General features: G+C 37.7%; 1 pseudogene; it reads right to left on the reverse strand.

Moving 5' to 3' along the window:
- Window positions 1-9,776: 9,776 nt before the first annotated feature.
- Window positions 9,777-11,432, reverse strand: LOC100988126 (ATP synthase F(0) complex subunit C1, mitochondrial-like; annotated as a pseudogene).
- Between the last annotated feature and the right edge of the window lie 1,446 nt (window positions 11,433-12,878).

Raw genomic sequence — 12,878 nt, forward strand, 5'->3', positions numbered from 1 at the left:
ATGAATGCTTGCATCAACATATGCTCTTTTGTGTACTTGCTTGCTTACTTGTTTACTCCTTCCTCCATTAATATTTTTGATCATTTTATTTTATGAGGCTATCTGTAAGTTAGGAATTTTTAATCTGGAATCTACTTTGCGAAATGTAGATAGTGAATCCTATGATGTTTTATGCAAAATTTTGTGTTTATGTGCATATGTGCATTTTTCTGGCAGAAAATACACAATTGTTATTTTTTTGGAGGTGGAACTGTTATTTTCTCCCAAAAGAGTGGGGTTTCCAGAGACAAGAAATGACATGAGATAAGGAATAAAGCTAGAAATGTATTGACTATACACTGGCAAAATATAGCAGGTAGTTAATTTTAATTTGAAAGAGAATGTTTCGGGTTTTTTACTGTTATCTATCTGCCTTAGGTTTTTAGACTATCCTTGTTATCAGATGAAGACAGTTTGCATGTATCATGTGTAAAATTAGGATTCTGTATCATGCATGGATATTAAATATAATTAACTTCTCTATTGAGAAAATCATAATTTAGGTTTTTATTAAGAGCACTTTTAGTTTCTTTAAGGCATTTAGGTCATGCAATAGTGTTTTTTCCAAGAATCCAAGGTTAATTCAATATCGGAAAATTTACCAATACGACTTACACTGACAAATTAAAGAAGAAAGACGTGATTTATCAGTAGGTTCCAAAAGGTTGTTTACAGAATCTTAGCCACTGTTCTTAATAAAAATTCTAAGGGCTTTTGGTACCATGTCTGAGTAAGCTACTACATTTACAGTGCATGTTCTTCTAACAGAAACATCAAGCATTTCTTTATGAAATATAACCAAGAAATAATTTTCATATATAACTGAGGTTAAAAGAATAATCTGGAAATCCTCAGATATGAGAAATTAAGAACCAAAGCCATAATGCTAAGTGTAGACTGATACCAAAGACTAGTTGAAGGGATTTGAGGCTAATATATAAGCCTTAAAATGCTGGAACGTTGATCACTGACTCAGCCTAGTTGAAGGTAAGATCTTAGTTAAGAGCAAAAGAGGAAATAAAAAGGCATGAGGAGAGTAAAGAGATGAAGTAAATAGAATGTGTACTCCAGGAACTGGAAATAATAGATCAATCAAAAAGATAATATATTTATAAGAAAGAACTCATACTGAATAATAGACATGACTTTTTAAAATAAACAAGCTTGATTGGAAAAAGAATCAAGTTGAACTTCTAGAAGTAAAAATAGAGATCTGGCTGAAGAGAAAACTAGTGACCTAATAGATAAATTTCAGAAAATTACCATTGAAAAGTACTAAGAAGTGTTTAAGAGATGTAAAAAATGGGACATGAATATCCAACAACCTATAATAGGATATCTGGAGAGAAAAATAGAAGGGGGTAGAAAGCAATATTTGAAGAGTTGAGAGTTTTCTAAAAATAGAAAAACATGGAACTTAAAATCAAGCATGCGCATTAAGTATTGAGCAAAGTCAATTAAAAAATTCTCACTGAGAGCGTTATAGTCAGTATAGGAGAAAAATAAATGGAGAGCGCTAACATGTTTATGAATAGAAAGATGTAAAAAGGATGTGAATTTTCATCAATTTAACCAATACACTTAATTTCAACTGAAAGCTTAGTGGATTTTTTTATGGAACAATAAAAATAAGTCAATATAAACAAAGTTAAAAACAGGTCACAGAAAAATGTAACTCAAAACAAAGGATTTACATTTAGAGTGTAAGGAAAACTCCAGTCTCTAAAAACAACCTAATAGAAAAATTGCCAGAAGATAGATGGTTCGCAGAAAATGAGAAGTTACCATTAAACATGTAAGACTATCAACCTTAAAAGAGAAAGTTCATTAGAATTACACTAACATACCATTTTTAATCATTAGAAATCTAAATATTTGACAGTGTTTCTGCTGGTGGCGCTGTGGGTAAATGTACTCTTACATATGTCTGTTGTGAATATAAAAATGACTGCAACCTCCATGGAGGGAAATTTAGTACAGGCACACCTCAGATAATACTGCAAATTTGGTTGCAGACCACCACAATAAAGCAGCTATCTCAATAAAGTGAGTCACATGAATTTTTGGTTTCCCATTGCATATGAAAGTTATGTTTACACTGTACATAGACTATTAAGTGCAATAGCATTATGTCTAAAAAAACAATGTTCATACCTTAATTTAAAAATACATTATTGCTTACAAAAAAAAGATCATCAGAGGCTTCAGTGAGTCGTAATCTTTTCTGGTGGAGGATCTTTAAAATAGTTTTTATTTCTAATTATGGATACGTAATATTTGTATTATGTATATTTGTATATTGATGGGTCCGTGTGATACATATTTTTCTTTCTAAAACTTCTAAGTTTTTTTTTTTTTTTTTTTGAGACAATCTCGCTCTGTCTCCACAGTTTCATCTTCACCACTTAGATTCTTTATGTTCCTTCTGCTGCTTTTCTTGAAACTCCTGAACAAGTTACCTTTGCCTTAAGGTTCTTCTCAAAGAACTATCTAGCAGCAAAGGCTTATCCTTGTTCAAAAACAATTGCAGGCTTAACTAAATTAGTTGAAGCATCTTTAGATATTGTAGTAAGCTCACCTTTAAATCTGATGGTACCACGTGTATTAGTCTTTTCTTGCACTGCTATAAATACCTGAGACTGGATAATTTATAAAGAAGAGATTTAATTGGCTCCCAGTTCTGCATGGCTGCACAGGAAGCATGGTGGCTGCTTAGCTTCTGGGGAGGCCTCAGGAAACTTACAATCATGGCAGAAGGTGAAGGGGAAGCCAGCACTTCAGATGGCCAGAAGCAGGAGGGAGGGAGAGAGACGGGGAAGGTGCTACACACTTGTAAACAATCAGATTTCATGAGAACTCATGAGAACAGCACCAGGGGGATGGTGCTAAACCATTCATGAGAAACTGTCACCATGATCCAATTACCTCCCACCAGGCCCTACCTCCAGCATTGGGGTTTACATTTCAACATGAGATTTGGGCGGGGACATAGATCCAAACCATATCAGTATGCAATACACTTTTCTCTCCCCTTACAGAAAAATTGGCATATAATAATTACTGTTCTACAATCTTGCTTTTATCACTTCAAAATATATTCTGGAAATCACTCTATATCTGTATATAAGTTCTTCATTTCTTTTTACAATTGCAGAGTACTCCACCTTTATTCACCCAATCCCCTATTGATGAACATTAGTTTCTAGTGTTCTACTACCACAATGATGTTGCAAGTTTTATGAATAGGTCATTTTGTATTTCTGTTAGCATATTTTGCAAAACAAAAACTACATGTGGGATTACTAGGTCAAAAGATCAGTATATAATTTTGGTAGATATTATGGGCATATTTTGTTTTATTGCACTTAGCAGATAGTGTGCTTTTGATAGACTAGAGATTTGCAGCAATGCACTGAGCAAGTCTATTAGCACAGTGTTTCCAACAGCATGTGTTCACCTCGTGTCTGTGTCACATTTTTGTAATTCTTGCAATATTTTATACTTTTTCATTATTATAACTGTTTTGGTGATCTGTGATCAGTCATCTTTGATGTTATTATTGTAATTGTTCTGGGGCACCACAAACTGCACCCATCTAAGACTGAAAACTTTATCGGTAATTGTTGTGTGTGTTCTGACTGCTCCACTGAACAGCTGTTCCCCAATCTCTCCCTCTGCTTGGATCTCCCTAACTCCTGAGACACAATATTGAAATTAGGCTAATTAATAATTAATCCTACAATGGCCTCTAAAAAATCAAAAGCTAGGAATTACTAAACTTAGGGAGGCATGTTGAAAACAGAGATAGACTGAAAGCAAGGCCCCTGTGCTAGTAGTTAGCCGAGTTGTGAATGCAAAAAGAGTTACTGAGGGAAATTACAAGTGCTATTCCATTGAACATGTGAATAATAAGAAAGTGAAACAGACTTATTGCTGATACGAAGAAAGTTTGAATGGTCTAGAGAGAAGATCAAACTAGCCACAACAGTCCCTTAAGCCAAAGCCTAATCCAGAGTAAGTCCTTAACTCTCTTTCAATTCTATGAAGGCTGAGAGAGAGAAGGAAGCTGCAGAAGTCTGAAGCTAGCAGAGGTTGGTTCATGAGGAAAGAAATGGTCTCCAAAACATAAAAGTGCAATGTGAAGCAGCAAATGCTGATAGGGAAGCTGCAGCAAGTTATCTAGAAGAGCTGGCTAAGATAACTGAAGAAGGTGGCTATGCTTAATAACAGATTTTCAGTGTAGACGAAACAGCCTTCTGTTGGAAGAAAATGCCATCTAAGACTTTCTTTTTTTCTTTTTTTTTTCTTTGAGATGGAGTTTCGCTCATTGCCCAAACTGGAGTGCAATGGCGTGATCTCGGCTCACTGCAACCTCTGCCTCCTGAGTTCAAGCAATTCCACTGCCTCAGCCTCCCAAGTAGCTGGGATTACAGGCATGCCCCACCACACCCTGCTAATTTTTTGTGTTTTTAGTAGGGATGGGGTTTCACCATGTTGGCCAGGCTGGTCTCAAACTCCTGACCTCAGGTCATCCGCCCACCTCGGCCTCCCAAAGTGCTGGGATTACAGGTGTGAGCCACCTCGCCTGGTCAATCTAAGACTTTCATAGCTAGACAGAAGTCAGTGCCTGTCTTCAGTGCTTCAAAGACAGGCTGACTCTTTTGTTAGGGGCTAATACAGCCGGTAACTTGAAGCTATGTTCATTGACCATTCTGAAAATCCTAGGGCCATTAAGATTATCCTAAATAGACTTTGCTTGTGCTCTATAAATGGAATAACAAAGCCTGAATGACAGCACATCTTTTTATAGCATGGTTGACTATTTTGAGCCCACTCATGAGACTCTTGAGTGCTTTCTTGAGATGGAATCTACTCCTGATGAAGATGCTGTGAACATTGTTGAAATGACAAAGGATTTAGAATATTACAGAAACTTAGTTGATAATGCAGAGGCAGGATTTGAGAGGACTGACCCCAACTTTGAAAGAAGTTCTGCTAGGGGTAAAATGCTATCAACAGCACTGCATGCTACAGAGAAATCTTTCATGAGAGGAAGTCAATTACTGTGGCCAACTTCATTGTTGCCTTATTTTAAGAAATTGCCACTGCCTCCCAACCTTCAGCAACCACCAGCCTGATCAGTCAGCAGCCATCAACATTGAGGCAAGACCCTCCACCAAAAATAGACAAATGGGATCACATCAAGCTAAAAGGCATCTTTACAGCAAAGGAAACAATCAACAAAGTGAAGAGACAGTCACAGAATGGAAAAATATTTGCAAACTACCCATCTGCCAAGGAATTAATAGCCAGAATATATAATGAGCTTAAGTAATTCAATAGGAAAAAAAAATCCAATTTTAAAATAGGTGAAAGATTTGAATAGACATGTTTCAAAAGAAGACATACAAATGGCCAACACATATATGAATAAATGCTCAACATCACTAATCAAATGTAAATCGAAACTACAGTGAGACATCATCTCACCCCAGTAAAGATAGCTTTTATAAAAAGAACAAGCACTAAGGGATGCTTGTTAGAGAACATAAAGGGTGACCCTTGTATATTGTTGATGGGAATGTGCATACAACCACTGGAGAACAGTATAAAGGTTCCTCAAAAAAGCTAAAAATGGAACTATCATATGATCCAGCAATCCCACTGCTGGGTATATATTTAAAAGAAAGGAAATTAGTATATCAAAGAGATTTCTGCACTCCCATGTTTACTGTAGCACTATTCACAATAGCCAAGATATGGAATCAACCTAAGTGTCCATCAACAGATGAACGGATGAAGAAAATGTGGTATATATACACGATGGAGTACTATTCAGCTGTAAAAAAGAATAAAACTCTGTCATTTGCAACCACGTGGATGGAACTGGAGGACATGTTAAGTCAAATAAGCTAGGCACAAAAAGGCTAATATTGCATGTTCTCACTCATATGTGGGAGCTAAAAATTAAAAGCTGAACACATGGAGATAGAGTAGAGTGACGGTTACCAGAGGCTGGGAAGGGTAGTGGGGAAGGAGGTATAAGGAGGGGTTGGTCAATGGGTACAAAGATACAGTTAGATAGAAGGAAAAAGATGTATTGTTCAGCAGCACAATAGGTTGACTATAGGTAACAATAAACGTTAAAACGTAAAAAGTTTCAGGAGGTTTGAGTTTGAATAAACTATTTTGGCTTACTTTGAAAGAGGCCATTTTGGGATTGGTGTTTTGTTTTGAGGCCTAGACATCAATCAAAGCTGACCATTGAATGCTTGGTATTTTGTCTTTCCACTTTTTTAAGAGTTCCTTTTAAGCATTTTAAAAGTCCCATCATGGCTTTTTTGATTCTGTTATTCTTGGTGAACTTAGTAATTTATAAATGTACACATAAAAATTATAGGAATATAATGAGTATACACAGTAAGAGTTTTGCCAGGAAGATGTAGACAGTTACATCATCAACATAAAGGGATCACTTCAGTTGGTCAAAAATTGTTCTTATAAATGTGTTGGGTTCCTCCCTAAGCAGAGGCTAGGAAGAGATCATATTAATGACCTCAGAATATGTATTGTGTGAAGTGACTTTCCATAATTTGGTAAGACAGGGAACATCCTTAGACAAGTTTTCATTAGGTACGTAAGGATGCACCATGAATCATCGTTACGTTTTCATGAAGGATAGCACAAGTTTGCAGTTAAGTGATTTTATCAGTCCGTTTCTTGCTTATAGAATTTTCGAAGTCTAACACTGTTTTTTTTTTTGTCTTCTCTTTTCGTTTGGTCTAAGCTGCGAGTGTTTCTGCTAGTATAACTTTCTCAGAATCCTTGTGAACTCCTATATATGGCATACAATTTACTCCATTAGACAAGAGACCTTTCACATATCTTTTCTGGATAATCCCATCTCTATTCCTGGCTTCTGATGACAGAGCTGAGTCACATGCCTAATCTCTTCACAAAGATTTCAGGAGGCTTGAATAGGGTCCTCTGACTGAATCCTGATTGTTTTAGTCTCCCCCCTCCCACCCCACTCCCGTATAACTGTAGGACACAATGTGGCTAAGTTTCCTGCCACTATATAAAAGGGTCCCCCTTCCTTTAGTTTCCAATTCCACATTTCTCCCCAGCACCCATTTAACGTATTCCTGCCAGCAGTCGGTTTTTAGTGATGTAGGTATTCTGACATCATGTGGGCCCTTTCTACAGGATCATCACCCCCTTCTGAGTGCTCACTAGCAGAGTTGCTAATATTCCTATTTCTAGTAACAGTTTATGCAAGGCAATCTAGGCTTTTCCCCCAGGATATTTTGGTTTTTGCTTGTTTTTTTTTAATTGACAAATAAAAATTGTATATATTTATGGTTTACAAAATGCTGTTTTGAAATATGTATACATCGTGGAATGGCTAAATGAAGGTAGTTAGCATGCATTACCTCATATACTTGCAATACTGGCATACATACTGGCTTTTCCATTTTGCTTTTTGTAATTCTTTTAGCTTCTTCCCACTGACCAATTCAAAAGTCACTCCCACATTTTTATGTATTTGTTATAGCCAACACTCCACATTTGATACCAAAACCTATATTAGTTTCTTACTGCTGCTGTAACAAATTACCGAGTGTAGTGGCTTAACCACAAATTTATTCTCTTGTAGTTTGGAGATAAGAAGTCCAAAATCATGAGTCTGGCTCACCAAAGTCAAGCTATCAAGAGGGCTTGTTCCTTCTGGGGGTTCTAGGGGAGAATTTGTTCCTTGCCTGTTCCAACTTTTGGAGGCTGCTGGTATTCCTTGGCTTGTGACTGTATCATTCCAATCTCTACTTCTGTCATACATCACCTCCTCTGTAGACAAATCTCTTATTGCCTCCCTCTTACTATAAGGACACTGGTGATTACATCAGGCCCACCCGGATAATCCAGGATAATTTCCCCATCGCAAGATCCATAACAATCAAATCTACAAAGTTCCCTTCACCATCTAACATATTCATAAGTGCCTGGACTTGGATGTCAACATATTTGGAGAATCATTACTCAGGGTATCACAGGCTTCCTGGCATTTGGTTAGCGTGGTGGAGGCACGTGTCATCATTGGTAGTCCAGTGCAGTGTTGTTCACATGGTAGCAGTTCTAGGGTTCCAAAAAGCAAATAGTTTTAAAATCTCTGCTTATGTTATTTTTCCTGTGGTCTCTCATTGGCCAAAACAAATCGCGTAGCTGAAACTAAAGTCAATGTGGGAAGGTACTACCATCCAGAGGTGTGGATGCTGGAAGATGCGTGCAAATGAGGACTCATTACTGCAACAGAGTAGTACAATACAAACAAATTTCTAGAAAAACACAACTTAATGAAATAGAAATAGAAAACTTAAATGTTCTTGTAAACACCAAAGAAATATAATCCACATTTAAAATCATTCCTAAGGCCGGCTGCAGTGGCTTACGCCTGTAATCCCAGAACTTTGGGAGGCCAAGGTGGGTGGATCACTTGAGGTCAAAAGTTCAAGACCAGCCTGGCTGGCCAACATGGTAAAACCCCATCTCTACTAAAAATACAAAAATTAGCTGGGCATAGCGGCAGCACCTGTAATCCCAGCTACTCAAGAGCTTGAGGCATGAGAATCACTTGAACCTGGAAGCCGAGGTTGCAGTGAGCCAAGACTGTGCCACTGTGCTCCAGCCTGTGTGACAGAGTGAGACTCTGTCGGGAAAAAAAAAAAAAAAAAGAATCATTTCTAAAAAGAAACCATCAGGCCTAGATGGCTTCACTGGTGAATTCTATCAAATATTTAATAAATAATTAATCTTACAAATTCTTACAGAGACTTGTGAAAGGGAACACTTCCAAATTCATTTTTTGAATTCTGGATGACTTCAGACATTTTAAGAAAGGCTAATCTTATTTGTGAAAATACATGCAAAATTTCAAAATAAAATATTAACAAAATCTTATGATATATAATAAGAATTATATATCATGACCAAGTTGGGCTTATGCCAGGAATGCAAGGTTATTTAACTTTAGATAATTCATCAGTATATTTTCATACTTAATAAAGGAAAAAATTACATTATCTCAATAGTTGCAGAAGAAGCATATGATAAATTCAACATCCATTATAATAAAACCTCTTTGCAAACTAGAAATAGAAAGGGACATCCTTAATCTAATAAAGGTTATCTACAAAAATACTATAATACACATCATATCTAATGATGAAACATTGGCAACATCTCCTTTGAGATCAGGAAGGAGAAAAGAGTACTTGTTCTACCACCTTCAATCAACATTTTATTGCAGTCTCAAGCAGTGCAGTATTGCAAGAAAAAGATATGGTATGAGAATTAGAAAGGAAAAAACCAATACTCTTATTATTCAAAGATGATATGATTGCTTAGATAGAAAATTATAAATAATCTGGAGAAAACTTAGATTAAATTCTGAAACAAAATCAATATACAAATAGATACCAGACACAAAGAAGTAAAAATACCTTTTCCTAAAAGATACTTGTTACAATAGCATTAAAACCATTGAAATACTTAAGAATAAGTCTAATAAAAGATATACGAAATCCCTACAGAGAAGACTGTGGAACTTTATTTACAATAATTAAAGAAGACCTTAATTGATATGATTGTCAGGATTGGATGCCTCAGTGTTGAAAAATACCAGTTTTCCCCAAACTGAACAAATTCAAATAAGGCAAATAAAAATACCAACAGGCTGTGTGTGTGTGTGTGTGTGTGTGTGTGGCTGTGTCTGTGTGTGTGTATAAAATGTGACTAATTGTTTCTAAATTTATGTGGAAATACAAAGGGTCAAGAATAATGAATATGGTTACAGAAGTGAAAGAATCTGTTTTATCAGATACAAGGTTTATTATAGAGCTGTAGTAATCAAAACAGTGCAGTGCTGGAAGTCTTGGTGTATTAAACCAAACCGACAGCATTATCATTGTAAAATAGTGGGTGAAAAACAGCCTATTCAATAAATGGTGCTGAGAAAAACTGGTATCTTTTTTTTTTTTTTTTTTTTTTTAAGAAACGTTGTGTTTAATGGTAAAGCTTAGCACACCCCAGCACCAGGAATGGCATGGAGTCGCAGCAGCAGGGACGGACAGGTGGCCCCCATGGAGCCTCACGTGGCGAAGAGGATGAGGAAGGTGACCATCAAACAGAAGAACCCCCCATGGCCTCAGACGGGGCAACGCCCAGAATGGCACAGGAGAAGAGCTACTGCCTGAGAGACGAGTGCCTGAGAGACGGGTTCCTGGCTTAGCCAATGATCAAGCTGCCAAACACAATTCCAACGCCAGTCCCTGAACCAGCCACACCAACTGTGGCTGCCTCAGCACCAATAAATTGGTTGCTGTGTCAATGTCCCAGGAGACAACACTGGTCTGGAACTCCTGTCTGGCCACCTGGAGTGGAGAGCTGCTGTGGGAAGGCTGTTTAGATGAACTCTCTGGGCTATTCAAGAAGGAGGCAGACACAGGCCTGGTTAGACCCCTGGTGCAACAGTGGATCTGAGCTGGAGAAATGAACAGTGCCCCAGTGGTCTGCATTTTTTCAGTCTCCCAGCTTTAGCCCTTGGTCTCGGCGCCCAGCCAAAAATTGGTATCTTTATTTTAAAAAAGAAATAAAATCTCTTCTTCACATTTTATGCAGGTTTGAATTAAAAGAGAATTATAGATTTAAATATGAAAGGTAAAACTATGAAGATTTTACTAGATAATATAGGAGAGTGTCTTAATCTGTCTGGGGTTAGAAAAGATTACTTATACATTTTTCCAAAAGTTAATTATAGAAGGAATGATTGATGTCTACATTAAAATCAAGAACTTCCAGTTATGAAAAGACATCATTAAAAGACAAAGTCACAGAGTAGATGTTCACAATACCTGTAAATGACAAAAGGACTCATATCCAGACTATATAAAAAACTAAAAAAAAAAAAAGTCAGACATTCCTATAGAAAAACAGGTACTTCATAAGTGAGGGAATCCTGGCTGGGCACGGTGGCTGACACTTGTATTCCCAGCACTTTGGGAGGCTGAGGCAGGTGGATCACTTGAGGCCAGGAGTTCAAGACCAGCCTGGCCAACATGGTGAAACCCCATCTCTACCAAAAATACAAAAATTAGCTAGATGTGGTGGCACGTGCCTGTAGTCCCAGCTACTCAAGAGGCTGAGGCAGGAGAACTCCTTGAATACGGGAGGTGAAGGTTGCAATGAGCCGAAATAGTGCCCCTGGGCCACAGAGTGTGACTCTGTCAACAACAACAGCAACAACAAAAGTGAGGAAATCCAAAAGGCTAAAAAACTTATTTTAAAATGTTCAATCTAATCCATAATGCAGGATTGCAAATCAGATTCCATTGCACATGCACCATTGTGGCTTAGCACAAATGGAAAGCAAAGAGAAATTTCTTCCTTTACGAGATAAGAAGTTGCTGTTGGTAGGAGTGTAAATTGTGTAACTATGTATAAAACACTTGGTCATTAATCAGTAAAGTTTAAGATACGCATACTTTGAAACCCAACAATTCTAATCCTCGATATTGCCAGAGAAATTTAGAAATATGAATACTAGGATCCATGTGTAAGAATGTTCATAGTTGTAACTATATATAAAGGCCTGAAACTGGCCAGGTGTGGTGGCTCACACCCGTAATCTCAGCATTTTGGGAGGCCAACGTGGGCGGATGACCTGAGGTCAGGATTTCGAGACCAGCCTGGCCAATATGGTGAAACCCCATCTCTACTAAAAATACAAAAATTAGCGGGGCATGGTGGTGCAGGCCTGTAATTCCAGCTACTCGGGAGGCTGAGGCATGATAATAGCTTGAACCCGGGAGGCAGGGGTTGCAGTGAGGTAAGATTGCGCCACTGCACTCCAGCCTGGGTGACAGAGTGGGACTCCATCTCAAAAAAAAAAAAAAAAAAAAAGCCTGAAACTGGAAAGTCAGAAATTTATATCAATATTAGAATGGACTAATACACTGTGTTATAATCAAGCTTTGTTTTTTCCCAAATGCTTTACCTGTGTTAATTCAATCTCCACAAGAACCCTATGAAGTAGATATTCTTTAGGGGATGTTTGCCCTTGAGGCCCTATAACAATTAGCATCTTGGGGCACTGCATAGAAATAGTAACACATGTAAGAGTCCCATATTCGAAGGCAGATGAGAATTCTAGATCTTCCTGGGCTTTTGACTTGCCTTGGCCAAACCTAACTTCCTTGAGCCTTGTTATCTTCATGGAAGATCTCTACCACGTTATCAAAAATAGTCATCTTGTACCCAAAATGAAACCTCTTGTTTTGCCAAGGGCCTATCAAGTACCACCATAAATTGGGGTCCCACAGGGAAGAAAGGTATCAAGGGACAGGGGATCCAGGTGGAGAGGCCGTGGGCTCTGCTGAGCTTTTGAGGCTTCTTGGGGGTGAGTGTGGTGAAGGGAAAGTCAGGGTATGGAGAGCGAGGCTTCTCTGAGGGCTGAGCCAAGCCACACAGGGCCAATCCTTGGGTAGGCAGACTGGAAAAGTAGGCCTTCTGCTCTTCTGAGTAGCACTCCTGGGGTGTCACAGCATCCTGATAAGTCCAGTGACACCATTCAAAAGATAAGTTTAATAAGTTTCTAGTCAATAAGTAAAAATCAATTCTATTTCTATACCCCAGAAAAAATCAGAAGCTGTAAAAAAAAAAAAAAGGCAACCATTACAATAGACAATAGCAATGAAAAATATGAAATGCTAGAAATAATTCTAACGGAAAATCTGCAAGACTTTTATGGAGAAAATTGAAACCTTCTTAGAACACATTAAATAAGA

This window comes from Pan paniscus, chromosome 2 (genome assembly GCF_029289425.2).
Source record: "Pan paniscus chromosome 2, NHGRI_mPanPan1-v2.0_pri, whole genome shotgun sequence".
NCBI lineage: Eukaryota > Metazoa > Chordata > Mammalia > Primates > Hominidae > Pan > Pan paniscus.